General features: G+C 47.3%; 1 protein-coding gene across 5 annotated transcripts in view; it reads left to right on the top strand.

The window, feature by feature from the left end:
• The window catches only part of Bmal1 (basic helix-loop-helix ARNT like 1), a 106,528-nt gene that overhangs the window by 14,197 nt on the left and 75,752 nt on the right, over positions 1 to 16,579 (top strand). For 4 of the 5 annotated variants that reach the window (XM_052763445.1, XM_052763440.1, XM_052763443.1 and 1 more), the window contains exon 2: positions 11,035 to 11,107. The gene's annotated coding sequence lies outside the window, so the exon portion shown is untranslated. Of the gene's footprint in view, positions 1 to 1,200; positions 7,359 to 8,227; positions 8,333 to 11,034; positions 11,108 to 16,579 lie in introns of those variants that run through there. The other variant, XM_052763442.1, reaches the window with a different exon arrangement.

The raw sequence follows: 16,579 nt of genomic DNA, 5'->3' as shown, positions 1-16,579 counted from the left end.
TCTTTGCTGGTCAAGCACTCAAACCCATGTATAAAACTCAGTAGCCAGTATCAGAGCAGACATTAGAGCAGCTGTCAACTGGGTGGTGCAAGACACCTCTGCCTGTTCCACAGGATGTAACATAACTGAAGATAGAGTCCACGAAGGGGAACCAGCCTTTAAAATGACTTGGCCAAGCTGCTGGCCTTCCTAAGTTCACTCAGACTTGACTTCCTGCTTCAGAATACTCAGATGCAGTTATAAAATTCCTTTGATTTGAAAAATGTGGCTTATTTAAAACTTTTACTTTGAAGAGAAGATCTAGACAAGAAAATATAAAAATGAGCCTCGTGTTTTTATGTGATGAGAACTCCCACCCCAGAAGTAGTGGTGATTAGTTTTTATTTTCTGTTGGTAAATAAATTGAAGTTTATCAGATTAATTCATTTTGTTGCTTTTTTGTAACTTTATTATTCATTTTGTTATTTATTTGTTCACCAAGGATGAGCATCTTGCTGGGAAGAGTATGGAGTGATCATAGATGGGTTTTGCTGCAAGAAAATACGTTATTGAAATTTCATCACAGTATGCTTCCATCTCTTTCAAATTTTCATTAATAAAAAGAGGAAAAGGCACCAGAATATTAACAGTGCTTCTCACCTTGTGAGATCAGAGATGGTTTTTATTCCTATTTTTTTTCTGTGTGGTTTTCTTGGTTCAACTCTGCATGTATTGCTTTCATCATCAACGGGCAGGGGAAATTAGCCCTATAAATAAGTAGGTTCATACTTGCAAGCCTAAGATTTTTTTTGGTTTTGGCACCTGTCCTGGCTTATGAACTCTCAAGTGCTCCCAGCCTGATCCAGACTCCTTCCTGACTGAGGCAATGGGAACGTGTATGGTGACAGACGTCTCTCCTGCATAATAGCTGAGAATCAGGGCTTCTAATGCATAAGGAAGGATGTCCAGCCACACTCCTGGGATTTGGCCAGGCTTTATTGCAGTTGACTTAAAGAAATGAGTTCTGCACAGTCCCTGTTCCTTGGGTTAGTCTGCCTTCCTTCCTTCCTTCCTTCCTTCCTCCCTCCCTCCTTCCCTCCCTCATTTATATATATGTATATATATATATATACACATATATATATATATATTTATATATATTTATTTAGAGGCAGGGTCTCTCTATGTTGTGCAACTCTTTCTTCTGTACCACAGCACCCTGACTCCTGCACTGGGGCCCAGGTGCCCCTGGCTCTTCCAGGTCCTTTCTCTACATGGTCTTTCTATTCATGCTCAGCTTTGACTTTCTGATGGTGGCTTCTGAAGAGAACTCATTGTGGTCCTCCCTCCCCACAGTTTCCCTTCCCACTTTGTTGTTGCTCAGAGAAGTGGCCTGAGCAGTCCTGGGATAGGGGACACTTGTAGGCACTTGTGGTGGTATTGTGTTCCCCAAAATATTGTGCACCCTAATAAACTTATCTGGGGTCAGAGACAGAACAGCCACTAGATACAAAGGCTAGAAAATGGTGGCACTCACACCTTTAATCCTAGCATTCCAGAGGTAGAAATCCCTCTGGATCTCTGTGAGTTCAAGGCCACATTGGAAACAGCCAGGCATGGTGACTTACGCCTTTAATCCCAGAAAGTGAGCCTTTAATCCCAGAGAGTGATGGCAGAAAGCAGAAAGGTATATAAGGCGTGAGGACCAGAAACTAGAAGCATTTTGGCTGGTTAAGCTTTCAGGCTTCTAGCAGCAGTTCAGTTGAGATTCATTCTGGATGAAGACTCAGAGGCTTCCAGTCTGAGGAAACAGGACCAGCTGAGGATCTGGTTAGGTGAGGTAGCTGTGACTTGTTCTGTCTCTCTGATCTTCCAGCATGCACCCCAATAACTGACCTCAGTTTTGTTTTTATTAATAAGACCATCTAAGATTCATGCTATAGGCACTGACTGGAGAGGACATTGGGCTGCCCATCTCTCTGGGGCTTGGCCTGTACGTGGCATGGCAAGCTTAGATGTGGCTCTTGAAGGTGTCTGACTGGTGTCTGAAGTCAATTTCCAAGCTGTCGTTCATCTATTGAGATCCTGTAGTATGGCAGTCTCTGTTCCAAGTAGTGGCCAGGGTACAGGGATGAACCACTGACCTAGTCTCAGCTGAGAGGAGCTTTTAGGAGAGAGAGGAAGCTAACCAGTAGCTCAGTGAAGAAGATGATTACAGGCTATGAGACCGGCCCCAGAGGAGGTACAAAGTGTCTGTTAATAGTGGCACTGGAGGACCAGAGTTTGGATGGGAACGCAGGACTCTTAATTCCAAGGTCTGCGCCTCCCAGCTCTCCTTGTTGGTGTAGAACTGTGGTTCTCAACCTTCCTAATGCCACAACCCTTTAATACAGTTCCTCATGTTGTGGTGACCCCCAACCATAAAATTATTTTTGTTGCTACTTAATAACAATAACTTTGCTACTGTTATGAATCATAATGTAAATATCTGATTTGCAGAATGTCTGATATACAATCCCTGTGAAAGGGTCATATGACCACCGGAGGGGTTGCGACCCACAGGCTGAGAATCACTGGTGTGGAGGCATGAGATCAAGCTACCTCTCAGGAGGACTGAGTGCTTGACAGCCTGAGCCAGGCCAGGCCTGCAGGTGGAGAATCACAAGTTGAAGGCATAAGCTAGCTTAGCTATTCCAGGTGACTATCTCTGAGCTGCCCCTGGTAAGCAGCTAGCTTTTCTGAAGATCAGTAAGCCCCAGTCTTGATCTAAGAGTCCAGATTCGTGCATGCAGCAGCTTTGTGTGAGGCAGCCTTGTGTTTTCTCTCTGGTTATTTTCAGCATCTAAGGAGGCTCAGCTAGGATATTGGCTGGTGCCTTCAGGGGACTGTTTTTTTAATGAACTCCTCCCCTGTACCTCCTCATTGTCCCCAATCCCTTTCCTGATAGCTCAGATTTAGCCCTCAAACAGACTGAGAAATTACTACCTTTATTGTCCTTTCTGAAATTCTGGCCACTAGTGCTCAGAGATCTTTTGGGCATCACTGTGTACAGAGCTTCAGGTGACTCAAAAAAGCTTGATGGCAGGCCAAGGTCTGTGATTGCCCAGAGCATCTTCATGAAGTCTTCTAGACCTTCCTGTCAAATCTTGAGGCATGGTCCCTGGTCCCACTCTTTGGATTTGCTTTTCTTAGAAAGCCATTGGACCCTTAGCTTTATGGAGAGACAAGTCTTCTTTCCATAAACCTAGTGATGCTTCTTTAATAGCCAAAGAGTAAATAGCCTTGGAAACTTGTCTCATCCCTGTTTGATGCAGTGAGGAAAAATTTAAACTATTTCTCTCTCTCTCTCTCTCTCTCTCTCTCTCTCTCTCTCTCTCTCAGATTTATTTTTATTTCATGTGTATTGATGTTTTTGCCTGCATATTTGTCTGTGTGAGGGTGTCAGAAACCCTGTATCTGGAGTTACAGACAGTTGTGAGCTGCCATGTGGGTGGTGGGAATTGAACCCCGATCCTCTAGAATAGCAGCCAGTGCTCTTAACCGCTGAGCCATCTTTCCAGCTCAGTTATTTAATCTCTTAAAGAGGTTGGAGGAATCAGTTGACTCTAAGCTTTCTCACCCCCTCCTACCCACCTACTGTAACTTCTAAGTCGTTCATGCAGGGATGTTTTGATCCCCTGCTGGGCTGGAAGTCTCTGCTACTAAACAGTTGATTTTCTTGGTGGTGAGGGAGCTTGTTACCATTCGTGTTTGTTATCCTTATCTTCCAGTAAAAGGGCATCTATAATCACTGTGTATGTAGAAAAGAGGCCTACAGAAGATCTAGGGGAAGAACAATCCATTGAAAAATAGACTTTTTTCTCCTTAAAACTTTACTAGCCCAGATGTGTTAGGGTTTGTTGTAGCTTTACATTCACAGTTCCTTCTAGTTCTTAGGATGACTTTGGGGTTCAGCTGTATTCAGCAGGATGGGGGAGTTGGGTCTGCGTCTTCAATTTGCAGGCTTTTTGCTTCCTGTCTCCTACCTGGGGCCCTGGAGTTCTGGGGCCCATCTTAGTCACTGTGAGAATGTGGCCAAGAGTTTTGGGGACCCAGGTGTTGCTTAGCTTCTGGGTATCATTGCTCCTATTTGGAATGTGCCATTCACATTCTTTACAGCCCAAGCATACTTTCAGACCTCCCTTTATGGGGTCAGTATGTGGTGTGTGCATGTGTGCATGTAGGCCCTTGTAGACGCTAGAAGTGGAGGTCAGATCCCTGAACCTGAAGTTAGAGGGAGTTGCGCACTGCCCTCCATGGATGCTGGGAGCTGAACTTGGGCCCTCTAGAAGAGCAGTAACCACTCTTACATGTTGAGCCATCTTTCTAGCCCTTAGACCAGAGCGGAGCAGGGGGGTGGGCTCAGGGCTGGCGCTGTGGCCTAGGAAGCAATGCCACTGTTCCCAGACAAGAGAGTGAACCTCTGCAACAGTCTAGTCCACTTGCCCAAATCCACTGGGCAAGGCGGGGTAGAGCTGGCAAAATTGGAAAGCACACAGAAGAGCGTTCTAGGGGGATGAGGAACACTTTCCATGGAACTGGAGCTCAGCAAGGCCTGGTGCCTTTGGGGAAGGACAGGCTCATGTTTAGGAGCATCTAGGACCTGGGGACAAATAGCCAGAGCAACCAGTGAAGGGTGGTCTGTGTCTTCCCCCCTGTCACACCAGCACCCACCAGACTGACTTTGCCTTTCCAGCCCTGTGTGCTGAGATTTCCTCCCAACTTTCCTCTCATTTCCCTTGATTTTGACTTCAAGGATGGACCTGTTCTGCCCCAGCTGGGACAGCCTAGGTGCAGGAACCACCCTGTCCCCTGTCCCTTCAACATTGTATCTTCCTTTAATCTTTCCCCCATGCTTGTTAAAGATGGCTGCATACTATTCTATCTATCCAGAGAATATTTTCCGTGAGCTGGGAGCTTGTAATGGAGCAGGTTTTCGATTGCTTCTAATTTTTATTCTTTCAGCTAATGCTGCATTAAGCATCTTTGTGTATTACAGAATCATTTCATTAAGTTGGCGTTTATCTAGCTAATGGCAATGGCCCAAGATTTGACAGAATCGGATTTTCTTTTTTTCAAATAGAATGCTGTGAAAAATGTATTTTAAAAATGTACTTCATGCAGGAGCCAGTCTTTGTTGTATTTTTCATGAGTGAAGAAGCCGGGTAACTAATGTGAAAGGAGGTATAAGCAAAAAGTGGCCATAATTTATTTGTCTGTGTGGGGAGCTTGAATCAATAAATCCTCTTAAGGAGCAATCAGCCTATGAAAACCGAGGACGTTTTGTCTCCCTACACCTGATGCTTTGATTAAAATAATCATGAAATAAAGCATGGATTCCCTTAAGGGTGCTTTAAGAAATGCCCCAAGACAAGGAAGTAAATAAATTTTTTTTCTTGTTGACCTGTGATCTTCCTGCATCAGTGTCCCTAGTGCTGGGATTGCAAGTGTGGACCACCATGCCCAGCTGCAAACATCATTTCAGAGGGAAGAAAGATCACCCCTGAGTGAACAGGTGGTGGAGGGCACTGCACATGTGTGGAAAGGAAAGGCTTTGATCTTGGCTTTTTGTTGGCCATCAGGAAGTGACTAGGGTAAAACCAATAGACACCACGACTTGGTCCCTGGTACTGGGTTGAGCCTTAGGTCAACACTGGATTTGGGGTGTTGGCTTTGTTAATTTTTTTTCAGTACTGGGCTTGGAACCCAGGGCCTCAAATAGGCTGCATCCACAGTGCCTTGCTCCCGTTTCTGCTATTTCTGTTTTTGTGGACCCTGGCTCTAGGCTTTATGATTCATCTTAATCCAGCAAATGTTTACTGAGTCTACATACTAAGTAAGGTTGCAACGAGTAAACACTGGGGAGAAAGATCCCAGAACCCCTTGTTCCTGAGAAGCTTGTGACCTGGGAATGGACCCACACAACAGGCTGAAGGATGCTTATTCAAGAGATTAAAATGCCGGCCCACCCACCTCTTAAGAAAGGGAGTCAAGGAAGGTTTGTGGAGGTGGCTGATTTTTGTCAACACCTTGAAAGGGTGGGCTGAAGTGCAGGGTAAGCATTTCCAGCAGATGTAAAAGCTCAGGGAGAGAACAGGCTGTAAGGATATGAGCTGTGTTGCGGTTCCATCAAAATATTGGGCGTGTGCCCCAATGTTCACAGCTTGCACTTTAGGCTAACTCTTTTTTGGGTGCAGCTGTTTCTAGGTGTGATTCTAAAGCCTGTATGAACTGGCTCATATAATCCACACAGGGTCTCGAATGTCTGCCTTTCCATTTTACAGACAAGTAAGCTAAGACTTGTAGCAATGAGTTAACTACCCAGGATCACACAGCTAGTGGCCACGCCCATACACCTCGAGGCTCTGTGTTGCTAACCACAAAAGCTCCCTTCTCAGATGCCCTGATTGGGGAACAGTGGGCATGAGAGCTGAAAAGAAGCAGATGCTATATGCTTAGGGGTTCAGGGATGCAAGAGGAGGGTCGGAGATGGTGATGATGCGGAGTTGCCCGTGAGGCTCAGACAGAAGTGAGAAGGCCTCTAGGGAGGGCAGCAGGGCCTCTTCTGACGGTGCTGGGCACTGTTGGAGCACAGCCACTGGACTGCACTGTCCCATCGTGTTATCTGTAGAAAGCAGGGAGTAGGACAAGGGGGACAGAAGAGAGCCAGCCCTGCTCATTTGGCAGACCCAGGAGCTTTTCTGCAGCCTGATTACTTGGGAAAGCTGTTTTCATGCTGAGACCTGAGTGTGACTCCTCCCCCACCCCAAGTGCTGTGGCAATCGCTGTTTTTCCTCGAAAATTGGGCCCATGTGGGTTCTGTGTGGTTCCCTTTTTATAGCCTTATTACCTTGTCCCCATGATGTAAGAAGCTTCTCTCCCTCTTTAAGCTTTGCTGTGAAAATTGGTTCTTAAAAGGCGCAGAGAGTTTCTCATCACCTGGGTGGTGCTGTCTGTGGCAGCACTTTCCTGCACGCGCCACATGCTTCTCTGCCACCACTTGTCTTGGGTCCCTGATCGTCAGCAGTTTACTGAGAACTCTGGGTAACTCTTGAGTCTCACTAACTGTTGCCTGATTATTCCTGGGAGAGTTTGTGCTTGTAAATACTCAATCAATTCCTTCCTTCCTTCTTTCCTTCCCTCCTTCCTTCCTTCCTTCCTTCCTTCCTTCCTTCCTTCCTTCCTTCCTTTCATTTTTTTCTTTTCAAGACAGGGTTTCTCTGTGTAGCCCTGGCTGTCCTGGAACTCGCTCTGTAGACCAGGCTAGCCTCAAACTCACAGAGATCTGCTTGCTTCTGCCTCTGGAGTGCTGGGATTAAAGGCGTGCACCACCATACCTGGTGAGTAGGTACTGTGGCTTCCCTGCTTTTTGCAGAGAAATTGAATCATGAAAGAATAGGGAGGACAAGGGAGATGGCTCAGGAGGTAAAGTGCTTGAGAGCCCAGTTAGATCCCCAGATCCCATGTGGAAAAGTAGGTCATGGTGGTTTACAATGCTAATCTGAGTGCTGCAGAGTTGGAGATAGGCAGCTTCTTGGGGTGGGCTGGCCACCTTAGCGCCCTTGGCAGGTTGACCCTGTCTCAGAAAAGAAGGTGCAAGAGAACCAGAGGAACAACATCAAAGATGGTTCTCTGGCTTCCATAAACACGTGTTGACACATGTACTTGCAAACATTTGGGCTCTTGCGCGCGCGCGCGCGCGCGCGCACACACACACACACACACACACACACACACACACACACGGCTAGACAACCTTGCCTCAGATCACACAGCTAGGGGATGACAGAGCTGGGCTTCACCAGTCTTTCTACCCTGGAGCCAATGTGCATGCTTCATTCACTTAATAAATGGTTGAGTACCACATGCTGGGAACTGTTCTTGACCTAACGAATAAGGAAAGGAAGAAAAGAAGAGGGGCCCCCAAACCCCACTTCCAGCACAGGTGTAAGAGGAATCTACTGGGTCCGTATTGGGCAAAGGGTGTAGGAGGTCACCTGGGAAGCTGAACTCTGGGGTAGGGGCTGATGTTGCCAGTGACCCCTCTGGTTCCTGTCCCCTGTTGTGTGGCCACCAGTCTTGCTACCTCTAGATAAGCTGAGGGCACAACTGCTGGCAGCCTCAGTTTACCACTTGTGTGTGGGGGGTGTCCTTTCTCTGCCTCTGGCAATCAGTTCTAAAAGAAGGCTTTGATTGGCTTGTTTTGGAGGATGTGCCTATCTTTTGGACCAATCACCGATGGGCCAGGGAGGGAAGTGTTCCTATCCTTGTCCAGGCAAGCAGCCTGTTTAGGATCTGCACCAGGGCAGATGAGGTGAGTGTTTTGTGGCTTACTCTAACAGGTTTGGAAGATTGTATGGTACAGTAATGCAGGGATTCTTCGTTTAGGTTTTGTTAGAACCAGACCAGATCCTGTATGATATAGTGACTGGGAATCTGTGTATAGAGGTGGCTGGGATGGTTATGAGGCTCCAAGGAGGGCTGCTGGGACACACACACACACCCATGGCTCCTGAGTGACTGCATTTGAATTTTACCTCTAGTCAGGGGTGTCAGTTTCTGGAACACCCTTGTGGAGACAGAAAGGTAAACAAAATTTAGTGACCAGCTGGAGACTGAAAGAAGAAAGAGAGGGTTAAGAAGGGTTTTCACCCCTTGGGGGCTAGATATTCATGCTGTGGAAGGTGAGCCTGATTTTTGGACATCAATAAGGCAATTTTTGAAAGTCCTTAACTTAAGTAGTGGGAGATCCCATGTATCTCATGCTCCAACTGACTGTTTGACCTCTTACTGGTACTATAAGCTGGAAGGTGACACTGACTTCCAGTCTCTTAGTCCCTTCAAATGTTTCCTTTCTTCAGGAAGTCAGAATATGAGAGCATCAGGACTTCCAGGCCAAAAAAGGGATGATAGATAGTGGTTGGGGGGAGTGTGCATTGACCTGGAGACCCTGCTTGCCTGGTCACCTGCCCAGGGCCTTTAGGTTTAGAAATGCCAGTTCCTCCAGCATCCTTGCTGGGTAAACTTTGAAGGATTCAAGCAAAGTGACCTGATATGACTCATGTAGTAACAGACTTCTTCCTCTAATGAGAATCAGCTATGGCTAGAGGTGTGAATGGCCCTGAGGGTAGAAGTGAGGACCCCATTAGGAAGCTGTTGTAACAGTCTAGGATGGTGACAGCAGAGGAGGTGAGGAGAAATGACCATGCTAATATATGGGAATGTGAAAACACGTTTGGGTGACGATTGGATATGGAGGGAAAGGTGAGGCCTCAGAATGGCAGCTGGAAAAGTTGCCTATACTGAGATGCTCACATTGCCGTGAGCTAGTCTGGGAAGGATGGAGTTTGTGTTAGATGTGCTGAGCCTGAGATACCTGCTGTGGTTTACATAGAGCCCTGTGCCCTTGACCACAGCAAATGACTATTGGTCAAAGGAGAGGCCCAGGCTGGGAGAAAAATCTGGGTGAGCATCCAGTGCGGAGGTCATATTTGAATCAGACTAGATAGACCACCAGGAGGTGACCTCAGAGAAGAGAAGTAGGCCCCAAGGCCTCTGATAGAAAACCTGGGAAGCTAAGGAGAAAGAAGCAAAGAGAATGAGCCAGTGGAGTGAGTGGAAAACCAAGAAAGCGAGCAAGCCACGGCAGAGAGAGTGTCGAGCTAAAGTGGTGGTTGACTGAGGCCGAGAGCTCAGTGGGGGAGCAGGACCTGACCGTGGGTCTAGTGGCTTGAAGGACAGGTCACGGTCATGTGTTCTACCTTACAGATGGGTTTGTGTTTCTGCCCAAAGGGAAGTGTGTTCGTGTGTGCGTGCGTGCGTGCGTGCGTTTGAGTGTGTATGTGTGTGTGTGTGTGTGTGTGTGTGTGTGTGTGATTTAAGATGGATTGAAATGAATCTGGAAAAGATGTGACTGTAGGAGCATGGTACTGTTCAGCAGGGTATTCACTCATTCGTTCATTCATTCATTCATTCATTCATTCATTCATGCTTTACTAGGACTTACTGGTCCCAGGGGCTTAGATATAGTTTCCATTCTATAATGAAGAGAGTTCTGGAGGTGGATGGTGACAGTGGTTGTACAATATGTACATACTGAATACTGCCAAGCTGTATATTGCCAAATGGTTGAGATTATGAACTTTTTTTTTTTTTTTTACATGTATTTCGCCACAGTGTAAGGAAGAATCACACTTGAGGGAGAATTATGAACCTGGTATGGGCTACAGTGTTGGAATGGGTGGTATCAGCAGGTGGTCCAGACAGTGGAAGAAGATAACCCAACTAGAGGGGTGATGATGGGGCCTCTGTGTTTGAGGACTCACTGTCTGTCTTATCTTTCTGGACGGTAGGGTCCATCTGGGGAATCCAGGTGAGCTCAGGCTGCCAAGTGAGCCTGAGCCAGTTGGGCACAGACCTGACATCCTGGCTTTGATTCTGGGAGCCTCTGAAGGTTTCTGCCTAGGGGTGTGTCATTGTCAAGGTGTGCCTTTAGATTAATCTCATTAATCCTTCTGAAAAACTATCGCCTGTTCAAAGAATGAGACTGGGGCAGCATTCCTATGGTGAAAACCATGCTCTAGCAGAAGTTTAGAACCCAGGCATGTGGTGATGGACATTTTGTTTTCTCATCCATTTACACATTTACACCACTAAACGCCTGTGGTGTTCTAGACAGCAGATTCAAGAAGTAGGGTGAATTCTACAAATATCTCAGAAAAACCTGTAGTCCAGAACCCTTCAGCCCCCAAATAAGAAATCCTGCCATATACAGTGTGTCATGTGTTTTCACAGACATGTCACCAGTGTTCATGGAAGCTGAGGCAGGAAGCAGTACCTGGGATGTCAGGGAGGCCTCTAGGCCAATGAGTTTAGAGGGTAGGCTGAGATTTTCTAGAGGGAAGCAGAGCTGGCATCCTAGGAGAATGGCTAGTCAAAACTTAATGCACAGTGCCACTTGGAAGAGAACGTGGAACCTGCTCTTTTAGTGCTAACCCTGTATTTCCTTGCTTTCAGGTGGTGTTGGCTACAGTGTACGCTTTTGGAGCCAAATTTAAGATTTCAAATGTGGAACCCTAGGCCTTCATTGGTAAGTTTGATTGATGCCTTTTTACCAAATGATGAAGTTGAGGTTGTGTTTGGGATGAAGGACAAGCTTGTTATTATTGCAGGTACCCAGTGGACGTTATGAAGCCTGAGCCCCAGAGAAGTCTGTATCATGAGCAGAAAGGATAGTGAATTCTCACTCTAGGATTTTGTGTTTGGTATAGACCAATGGTCCTCAATCTGTGGGTCTAGACCCCCCTGGGAAGCTGAATGACCCTTTCACGGGGGTTACATATCAGATATCCTGAATATCAGATACTTACATTGCAATTCATAACAGTAGCAAAATTACAGTCATGAAGTATCAATGAAAATAATTTTATGGTTGAGGGTAACTGTAAGGTAAGGAACTATTTTAAAGGATTGCGGTATGAGGAAGGTTAGGAACTACTGGTGTAGACAGAGGTCAGAGGAGGAGAACCAACAGGCTTGGATGGATGCAGCTGACCTCACAGACAAGTGGTGCTTTGGCATTGTCTAAGAAGAAAAGGTGGATGGAAAACAGTCCGAGGATGAAATAAGATTTTCTGTACATGGCAATATGAATATAGGGTGTGAAGAAAGTGGGCCCATCCACAGACCAGCAGGAACAAAAGCTTTGAAGCAGCGCGGCCAAAACGTTTGGTGGGTCTGCTGCCATCTGACAATGACAGCCCAGGTCGGCACGCTTGTTCAATGAAGGACCAGTGCAAGTGGCCTCTGTCAGAGCTACTCAGCTCTGCTGGTCCTTGAAAGCAGCCAGGATGCTATGTAAATGAGGGGGTGTGGCTTGTTCTAGTGAAACCTTATCTACAGAAATGGGGTAGGCTGGATTTGACCTGTGATCTATTGCTTGTCAAGCCCAGCTAAGGCACTTAGACTTATTTCCAAGACAGCGGGAATCTGTTCAAGTTCTATTGAGGGAAGAAGTGACGGGGGGTGATAGTGGTAGCACACATGCTATCGTGTGGAGATGGGAGACTGCAAGGGAAGAGCCCATCTGACTTTCCGTCTTTGAGACTCCAAAGACGGGTCAAAGTTGAAAGTTGAAATTTGGTGTTTCATAACAGTATCATCAACAGAAATACAGGCACTGGGGCTGGGAAGAGATAGTTGACGTTGGTATTGATGGATTGACTGCCATGCTGAGGACTGAACCCAGGCCTTCATGCAAGTTAGACAGGTCTTCAGCCACTGAACTTCATCTGCTCGTCTGACACTGTTTTCAGAAATATTGAATTAAGGTGGCATTGGCTCATCCATAGGAAATGTCCAGTTTGCCGGTGGTGATCCAGAACTGAAGCCTGAACTGAGACAGTTACGTCTGGAGATGTAGAATGGACATCACAGTTTTGGTTGTGAGCCTTAGCCCTTAACAGCTGAGCCATCTCTCGAGCTGCACACGGTAGTTTTGAATAAGTGGAGGGCTGAGCTTTGGTAAACATGCATAACTTGGGGTGGAAGGAAGGAGGTGAGAGGCACCCAGAGGCCAGGCAAAAGGGTACTTGTATGCCAGAAGAGCCTATCCTGTAGCTCCGAGGCAGGCCAAGCATGTTGTGACCGGTCCTCCTTGCCTTTCTCGGAGCTGAGTGTGTTGGCGCTTGTGTGTACATTGGGCTTCCGATTGTGTTCTTAGGCTAGCTTTGAGGTGTGGCATTCCTAACTCTGCCACAACTTGCACTGCGGAATCCAGCCTGGGTTTGGACTCTTGCTGTGATCTGAGGGAAATGGTTGTATTCGCATAAAATGGAGGAGAAAATAGAGTAACTAAAATTAAACAGAATTACTGTGGGAGTCTGGACAAGTGTGTGGGATTTGAGGTTATTCCTCAGGCCACTGACCAGTTTGTGTTCTGTGCATCTTGACATATGCTCTGTGGTTGGAATTCTAAGCACGTTTTGACTTGGTTTGGATGAAGGTAGCAGGTCGAGACCAACAGAAGCAGTGGGTGTACCGATTGAGCCACCATTGACTGACCCCTCACCCTGTATCAAGAGCAGTCCTAAGCCCTCCATGTGCATCTTTTCATTCCAACTTTGCATGAGCTCTGCTGGGAGAGTCAGTATTCTGGTTTCAGCAACAAGGAAACCCAGTCACGGAGAAGTTGAATAGCCTGTCCAAAGTAACAAGGGATTGGGACCCACTTCTGCATGACCCTTGACATGTGCTGTTTGCTTTCTCTTAACTAAGTCTGGGATTTCTTCTCCCACTTATGTAGAAATAGATGGAGTCGGATTAACCATTGAGAGCATAGGGTAGGTATTCCTACTTTTTAGGAGCCTGTTAAAAGGGTGAGAAATGAGCCGGGTGTGGTGGCACACACCTTTGATCCCAGCACTCGGGAGGCAGAGGCAGGCAGATCTCTGTGAGTTTGAGACTAGCCTGGTCTACAAAGTGAGTTCCAGGACAGCCAGGGCTATTACACAGAGGAACCCTGTCTTGAAAAAACAGAGTAAGATATGTTTAAAAATCTGAAAGAGGTGACAGTCAAACCTCAAGCACTTAATAACATCCCAGGAAGATCATCCTTCAGTTGGAGAAGGTGGCGGTGCTGGGTTTGGAGAGAGACCGCCACAGAAGGCATGAGAGTGGAATTCCAGCGCTAGCTCTGTGGTGAGATGTCACGATTTTTCTGTTCGTGCTCATGTCAGTGTCTGCTCATCTCCAGCATCAAGCTGCAAAGGCAGGTCCCGATTTGTTTTCTCACCAGGTCCCCAGCAGCTAGCACAATCAGGCTTGGAGTATGTCATGTGCTCATTAATTATTTGTTATTTCCAGAGAACTGGGTGACATGGGATAGATACTGACTTCATTACTTTTCTCTTGCTGTGATAAAACACCATGACCAAACAACTTATAAAACGACGTGCTTAATTTGGGGCTTATGGTTTTAGAGGGGTAGAGTCCATAACTGTTGTGGCAGGGAGCATGCTAGCAGGAAATGCACTGGAGCAGTACCTGAGAATTTATATCTTGGGATACAACCACCAGGCCAAGAGAGCTAACTGAGAATGGTGTAGGCTTTTGAAACCTTAAAGCCTGCCCTGAGTGACATACCTCCTCCAACTAGGCCACACATCCTAATCCTTCCCAGACAGTTCTACCAACTGGGGACCAAGTTTTCAAATATATGCCGGGCCTTGATCTCAGTACCACAGTTATAGAGGTGACACAATATGGGCTTTCTTTTTCTTTTTCTTTTCTCTTTCTTTCTAAATTAAAAAAAAAAAAACCTTTTAATTGATTCTTTGTGGATTTTACATCATGCATCCCAATCTCACTCATCTCCTTGTCCCCTCACCTCTGCCCTCTGCCCTTGTAACCCCCCCCATAAAAAACGAAATGAAAGTATAGCCTAAAAAAAAAAAAGGAAAAGAAAATTTCGGCATGGAGGCAGTGGTGTGGCCCAGTGAGCCACACAGTATACCCCTTAGTCCAAAGGTCTTTACTTGTAAGTGTTCTTTGCAATGGATCATTGGTCTGGCTCGAGGCCTCTGACTTCTGCTACACAATCAATGGGCCCTCACTGGGACTCCTCATGGATATCCTGTTGTTGTTATGTGTCATCGAGATCCTGGAGCTTTTGATCTGCAAATCCGTCCCTTCACAGTATTCTAGCAGTACATAGATGAGGTGGATGATGGGATGGGCTAACTCATAGGCCTGATGCTGGGCCTGGTGGTAGCTGGGTTGGTCGGCCCACCAGCTTTCCCTCATCATCACTGCCAGGGCGAACTCTCAGCACTGCCTCAGCTAGCTCACCCAAAGCAGCAGGCAGCAGGGAGCAGGGCCAGTTCCCTACCTTTCCACACTCCCACTACCAGGGCCAGCTCTACTGTTGTGCCCAGACAAGGTATATGGCCCGCTCTCCCAATTGCTGCAGTTGGTAAGGGACAGGGCCGGCTCTTTGGTTCTCATGCTCCTGGGGCTGGCTCTCCCACCTGCTGAAGCTGACAAGGGGGCGGGGGTGGAGGACGTATTTCCCCCACCCATGCCACCACATGGCATACTAGGGAGGAGGCATGTGCCACTTGAGGTGGCAGGTGCCATTCTCCTGCTCTTATGTACACAGGACCGGCTCACCTGTGCCACCACTAACAGGGTCAGCTCTAGTGTGCTCTCCAGGCAAGGTGCAGGGCCTGATTTCCCGTGTGCTGCAGTGGGTGAGGGGCAGGACCAGCTCTCCTGTTGTTGTGCCCCAGGGCCAGCTCTTCTGCCCACTATAGATGGCAGGTGGTGACAGGGGAACAGGGTTTCTGTCATCACAAGGCAGACATGTCTAGAACACCAGGAATGCTCACAGTGAAATGTAAAGTGAGATAGAGAGTGAGGGGATAATTGGGCTGATAGAGGATTCAGGGAAGGCTTCTCCTACAAGCAAAGTAGGAACTGTGAGGAAACGTCGAAGCTCTTGGAGGGGAATGGGCTTGTCAGCTGTGCCCTCCACACCTCCTCTTGGTCTTTTGCTCATGATGTCATTGCCCATGCTTCCTCAGTCAAGGGCAATCTCCTGAGGTGTCTCTGGCTGTGCTCAGCATTCTGGCCCTGGGTCGTCCCTCTGGCCTACTGTGCCCGGGCTCTCCTTCCCCCTCTTCGGTCCGCTTGTCCTCTGCCCTCTTTCCATCTTTTGTGGAAGGTCCTGCTTGGCCCCTTCTTCATCTCCCTGATGTTTTCCTGGCAGAGCCCATCTGTACTCCTTTGTCCCAAAGCCCTGTAGACCTGCCTCACAGCCAGACTTTGCCCCGTCGCCCAACACCTGTCACCCTCCTCATCTGAGTGCCCCTTGCCTGGCTCCCTCTGCACTTCCAGACCCATCCTTGGCTTGTCCTTTTTCTCAGCTGGCATATCCAATGTCTCCTATGTTCTCACAATTTGTAAGACTCTTTATTTTATTCAGTCTGACTGTCTGTCTGTCTCTCTGTGTACACATGCATGCATGCAACTTGCGAGAATCTGTTCTCTCCTCCCACTATGGGGTTGAGGAAATCAACTCAGATTGTCATGTCTGTGTGATAGTCACCTTTACCTGCTGAGCCATCTCACTGGCCCTTGTCAATCATTTTTCTTCTCTTCCCCCACAGCTTTGTTTAGGATTCACAATTTAAAGGGGGATCTACCCCTCTCTTCCCTGTCTCCATATCTATCGCTGGCTCTGTCCTCTATCGCTGGTTATCCTATCCATCTTTCTCTTGCTTCATTCTAGTTCCCACTCCTGTCAGTACTAACTCACACATCTCATATGGCTTCTTCTACTTAAACCTCTCCCCAGGATCCTCCATGGCTTTAGAGGAAAGGCCACGCCCTCTCCAGAGCCGGTGGTCTTCCCGTTCCCTGGTGCTCACCACTTGCCACATTCTCACAGTTCCACCCTCAGCCCGGCCACCAATGGCCTTTACTTCCAGTGCCTTTGCCAGCTCTGGATCCTCCCCTGGGAATAACCTGGCCACTAGTCCCCAAGTCGGGACTCAGCTCCAGT

Source organism: Peromyscus californicus, unplaced genomic scaffold, assembly GCF_007827085.1.
Source record: "Peromyscus californicus insignis strain IS unplaced genomic scaffold, ASM782708v3 Scaffold_4__1_contigs__length_199733344, whole genome shotgun sequence".
In the NCBI taxonomy this organism is placed as follows: Eukaryota; Metazoa; Chordata; class Mammalia; order Rodentia; family Cricetidae; genus Peromyscus; species Peromyscus californicus.
Note: the sequence above shows the minus strand (reverse complement) of the source record. Positions and strands in the feature narration are given on the sequence as shown.